Genomic DNA, 5,959 nt, shown 5'->3' with positions numbered 1-5,959 from the left:
CGCCCCGCCCGCCTGGCCGGACCCGCACGCAGCCTCCAATGGGAGCCCGGAGCAGCCCGGGGCGGGGCATGGGGCGGGGCCGGGCCCGGGAGAGGGTGGGGCCCCAACCTTTGTTTCCCATCTGGGCTCAAGGGAGACTCTCCCGGGGCGTTCGGTGGGCCAGGAGCAGTTGTCACCCGTTCACTCATCTACCCACCCACTGACTCATTATATAGATATTGAGCGCTGACTGTGTGCCAGTGCACGGATCAGAAAACGCCAGTTTTCATTCATCAGATTGGCAAGAATTTGAGAGCCCGGTAACAACCAGTGGGGTGAGCACATGCTGTGGGTCAAAATGTTATCTGGCAGAAAAGATTAAATCCAGCCGTGTTTGCCTTGCGCGATTCATCTCTGCCTTTGACTCTGGAGAAGCCCTCATACGTGTCTGTGCCTGAGGACTATCTATCAAAGGTTGCTACCTGCAGCTTTGATAGTTATTGTGATAAATGGGGGGAGGCTTAGATGTCCACCAACAAAGGAGGGCAAGGATCACCACAAGCAGGAGGGAATACCATGCAGCGAATAAAAAGAATGAGGCCATCGAGGAAATGCAAATTAACAATGATATACCACTATACACCCACCAGAAGAGCTAAAACTAAATGGTACCAAGTATTAGGAGGGGATCTGGAGTAAATGGGACTATCCTGGACTGTTGGTGAGAATGTAAAATAAAACAACCACTTGGAAAAAGATCTCTTAGGGATGCCTGGGTGGCTCAGTGGGTTAAGCATCTGCCTTCGGCTCAGGACATGATCCCAGGGTCCTGAGATCAAGTCCTGAATCAGGCTCCTTATTCAGAGCCTACTTCTCCCTCTGCCTGCAGGCAGCTCCCCCTCCTTGTGCCCTCTCTCTGTGTGTCAAATAAATAAAATCTTTTAAAAAGAAGGAGGAGGAGAAGGAGAAGAAGAGAGTCAAAATCTTGTATACAAATGTTCATAGCAACTTTATCACAACTTTGGGGGTGTCTGGGTGGCTCAGTTGGTTAAGCGTCTGCCTTCCCCTGGGGTCATGATCCAGGGTCCCAGGACCCACCCCTGCATCAGGCTCCCTGCTCAGCGGGGAGTCTGCTTCTTCCTCTCTTCCATGCACACGCACTCTCTCTCTTTCAAATAAATAAACAAAATCTCTAAATAAAACAAACATTTTATCACACCTCTATTCATAGGGGCCCAAAATTGGAAGCAACCCAAATGTCCATAAATGGATGACTGGCTCAGCACACCGAGGTCCCTCCATACCATAAAATAGTCCTCAGCGAAAGGCACCAACTACTGATAAGTACAATATAACATGGATGAGTCTCAAAAATAAATAAATAAAAGGATTACGCTGAGTGACAGAGGAGGCCAGGCACTTTGGAATGAAGTTCTAGGGTAGACGTAGCTAATCAACCCATGGGAAATGGCAGATGTGGATCAGTGCTTGCCCTTGTGGGTGGTAGGGCCCCTGGGGCAGCTTCCGGGGGTGGGGGAAGAAGAGAGGCAGGAAACAAGACTGTGGTTACACAGGTGGGTTCAGTTTGTGGCAATCATTTCACTTCTGACCTTTCTTAAGGTGTTTCGTTTTAAGAATGGAAAAATTGTTAAGATCAGACATTAATTTAAAAAAATTTAAAAAAAAAGAATGGAAAAATTGTTGATAGGTTACAGGTTGTAAGGAGAGTGAATATTTATAGGGAGCTTACTCAACCTCAGAAGAGGGATTACGTGCCTTGTAGTCCATCTTTATGATCATTTCCCAGTTGGTGAAAGTGACACAGACAGGTTAAGCCATTTTTTAAGTGCTTCGTATTAAATCCTGGCAATGCTTTTCCAGGTGGAGAAAATGACACAGAGAGGTTAAGTAATTTCCCCACAGTCACCCAGGTAGTGAGTGTGGGGCTACACAAGGATTTGAACTCATGGAGCCTGTCTTTACAACCCACAGGCTCTCCATAACCCTGCCAGGATAGCTGGGCTAGATTTCTAGGTCCCCAGTGGTGAGTAAAATTAGCAAGTTGAGGGGTGCCTGGGTGGCTCAGTCTGTTAAGCAGCTGCCTCAAGTTCAGGTCATGGTCCCAGGGTCCTGGGATGGAGTCCCTCATTGGGCTCCCTGCTCAGCAGGGAGCCTGTTTCTCCCTCTGCCTCTGCCTGCCACTCTGCAGGCTTGTGCTTGCTCTTTCTCTCTCTCTCTCACAAAGAAATAAAATCTTTAAAAAAACAAAAAAGCTTTAAAAAATAGCAAGTTGAAAAATAGAAAGTTGCACTTAATTGGTTAGTTGTGTATGGTCTGGGGAAAAGAGAGAGATATGATATCACACACACACACACACACACACACACACACATCTGCGTGTAACTTAATAGAAAAAGATCTGAACATGCCAGTTGTTGTCAGAAAGACAAGGATGGAAGGGGTGGGGGACAGAAGGGACTGTTTCCTGATCTACAATGTTCTCTTTCCTTCCCTCTCTCTCTTTTTAATATTTTATTTATTTATTTTTTTAAGATTTTATTTAGGGCGCCTGGGTGGCTCAGTTGGTTAAGCAACTGCCTTCAGCTCGGGTCATGATCCTGGAGTCCTGGATTGAGCCCCACATCAGGCTCCTTGCTCAGCAGGGAGTCTGCTTTTCCCTCTGACCTTCTCCCCTCTCATGCTCTCTCTCTCACACAAATAAATTAAAATCTTTTAAAACAATAAAGGTTTCATTTATTTATTGGTCAGAGAGAGAGAGAGAGTGCACAAGCAGGGCGAGCAGCAGAAGAGGGAGAAGCAGGCTCCCCCCTGAGGAAGGAGCCCGATGCAGGACTCCATCCCAGGACCCCAGTATCATGACCTGACCTGAGAGCAGACGGTTAACCGACTGGGCCATACAGGTGTCCCTTTCTCTCTTTAATAGGAGAAAATATTCATGAGGGTAATCAAAATTCTATTAAAAAATAGATTTAGGGGTGCCTGGTCCAGGATCAAGCCCCACGTCAGGCTCCTTGCTCAGCAGGAAGCCTGCTTCTCCTTCTCCCTCTGCCTGCTTGTGTTCCCTCGCTCACTGTGTCTCTCTGTCAAATAAAGAAATAATCTTAAAAAATTGAAAAAATAAAATAAAATGCTTACAGCAGTTAAGATATGGAAGCAACCAAAGAACCCATTGACAGTTAACTAGATAAAGATGGCGGCATACATATTTGATGGAATGTTACTCAGCCATAAAAAGAATAAAATCTTGCCATTCTTGACAGCATACACAGACCTAGAGGGTATTATGCTAAGGGAAATCAGTCAGAGAAAGGCAAATACCATGTGATTTCACTTCCATGTGGCATCTCAACAAAGGCACAAACAAACAAAAAAATCGGAACAGGATGATAAATACAGAAAATGGGTAATGGCCAGAGAGGGAAGAGTGGGTACATGAGAGACATAAGGGAAGGGGGTTAGGGGGCACAAACTTCCAGTTATAGAACACCTATGTCACGAGGATTAAAAAGGACAGCCCAGGAAATACACAGTCAATAGGATCGTAATGACATTAGATGGTGACAGATGGCAATGCCACACTTACTGCATAAGATACAGAATTGCTGATTTGCTGTGTTGTGTGCTGGAAACCAATATAACATTGTCAACGACACTTCAATTAAAAAAATCGTAAAATTAAAATATATTTTAAAAATTGGCTTTATCAGGCTGGTCACCAAAGGATAAATGCTGTCTGATTCCACTGCTATGAACTCCCTAGGGGAATAAATTCAGGGAGACAGCAAGTAGATGGTGAGTGCCAGGGGCTGGGGAGGAGGAGGGGGAGGGAAACTTAGGGTTTTAATGGCCCAGAGTTTCAGTTTTTCGAGATGAAAAGAGTTCTGGAGAAGGATGGTGATTAAGGGTGGCACAATGCTGTGAATGTGTTCATGTCTCTGCATTGTACACTTGAAATGGATAAAACGGTCAAGTTTATGTTAGATAGCTAAAGTTTAAAAAAAATAGATTTTTAAAAAACGGTGCAACACAGCTGTGACAGGGGAGGATGGAACAGTGGAGAGAGCCCAGAGGAGGGACGTGACCTAGACACGGGCTGAGAGATCAGAGAAGGCTTCCCGAAGAGGAGACGTTATCTCGGCTTGAGAAAAAGCCTAAAAAAAGCAAAGAGGAGCAGGCAATTTTGTGCTGTGTGGTTAGGTGCCGGAGGAATGAGGGAAAGAGAGAGAGGAACTGAAATTTAGGAAGTCAGTGTGTCTGGGGCAGTGGGTTCAAGCAGCGGCAGCTCAGGAGAGAGGTCAGCCGGGGCTGTTTCTCACTGTACTGGCCTCAGCCGCTCAAAGGCGACGGGAGCCGTGGGAGATCATAGAGGGAGGGAGTGTCAAGTTTCAGACCACGCCCTTGAGTAAGGTGGAGAAGGGACTGAAGGGGGTGCAGAGAGGCGGAGTGGCAGAGTCCCAGAGGGGAGGCTGGGGCGGGCTCTAGGCCTCTAGGAGGAACTGGGGCAAGGCCACAGCCCCTGGGGACAGCGGAGGCGGGGCCCTGGAGCACACAGAGCTACTCTGTTCTCTGCCCCCACTGAAGCTTTCGGGTTCGTGCATTTTACAGCCAAACAGACCTTAAGTTTCAGATTCCAGGGCTTCTGGGCCCGGGCTTTTGGGTTCTATTTACTGCCTGAAAAACATCTCGGGGAGGGGCACCTGGGTGGCTCAGGAGGTTAAATAAAGCCTCTGCCTTCCGCTGGGGTCAGGATCCCAGGGTCCTGGGATCGAGCTCTTAGCTCAGCGGGGCGCCTGCTTCCCTTCCTCTCTCTGCCTGCCTCTCTGCCTACTTGTGATCTCTGTCTATCAAATAAATACATAAAATCTTAAAAAAAAAAAAAATCTCAGGGACCCAGGAGGTTCAGTGATCGTGGGCTGGGGCAAGGGCCTGGTAGCCTTCGCCATCCCCCTGAGTCACCTTCTGAGCAGGGCTCAGGTGGGAAGGAGAGTGGTGGCAATCCCCCTCTTTTGAGCAAAGACAACATAAAACCTTGGACTGTGCGGGGCTGGAAATCCCGTTCCACCACTGCTGACTGAGTGACTTTGTCACTGAGTGACTTTGTCCAAGTCGGTCCGTTGCTCTCCACCCCTTGGCAATGCTCTGTCAAACGGAGATAACAGGCCTTCCTCACTCAGGCATTGAGTATGTCTCCCACAGGGGAGACATTTCGGGCAGGACTTGGGTATGGTGAGCACCCCACGGGCGTGAGCTATTGTTAGTAATAGGAATACTGGTACCTGGCAATGCTGTTGGGAGTGGGTGGGGATTAAGCACTTGACCTTCTTCAGGACTCAAGTGCAAGTTCTGGCCCAACTGCCTCACAGCTGTGTAGCCCTGGGCAAGTGGCTTGACCTCTCTGGGCCTCTGCTTCTTCCAATGGAAGAAGACATAGAAGGTCTTCCCCCTCGGGTCCTGAATTATCAGGAAAAGCAAAGATGGGAAGATCAGAGTCAAAGAGCAAAATCAAACAAACAAACAAGTAAATAAAATAAATAAAAAGAAAATCGCAGAAGACAGATGTAGCAGGAGAGCCGTGCTCGTGATCAAGTGCGCACTTAGGCTGGGAAGCCATTGCTGTGATATCATCCGCGTTAGAGGCCCACTGGGAGAGGAGTGGGTAGTTCTGATAGCAGCATCTGCTGTCCTCGCCTCCCTCCCTCGAGTCCCCTCTGGGGACACCCACCACACCCCCAGAGGCTGATAAAGTTGTGGGGCCGGGTTTGCCGGAGGAAGGAAGGATGAGTGTCTGCCTGTGTCTTTTTTCTTTTCTTTTCTTTTTTAAAAAATTATTTATTTGAGGGGCGCCTGGGTGGCTCAGTGGGTTAAAGCCTCTGCCTTCGACTCAGGTCATGATCCCAGGGTCCTGGAGAGCCTCTCGTCAGACTCTCTGCTCATCAGGGAGCCTGCTTCCTCCTCTCTC

The sequence above is a fragment of the Lontra canadensis genome, unplaced genomic scaffold (assembly GCF_010015895.1).
Source record: "Lontra canadensis isolate GAN:19392208 unplaced genomic scaffold, GSC_riverotter_1.0 scaffold88, whole genome shotgun sequence".
NCBI classification, from domain to species: Eukaryota; Metazoa; Chordata; class Mammalia; order Carnivora; family Mustelidae; genus Lontra; species Lontra canadensis.
The sequence above is the reverse complement of the archived record's forward strand: the minus strand, read 5'-3'. Positions refer to the sequence as shown.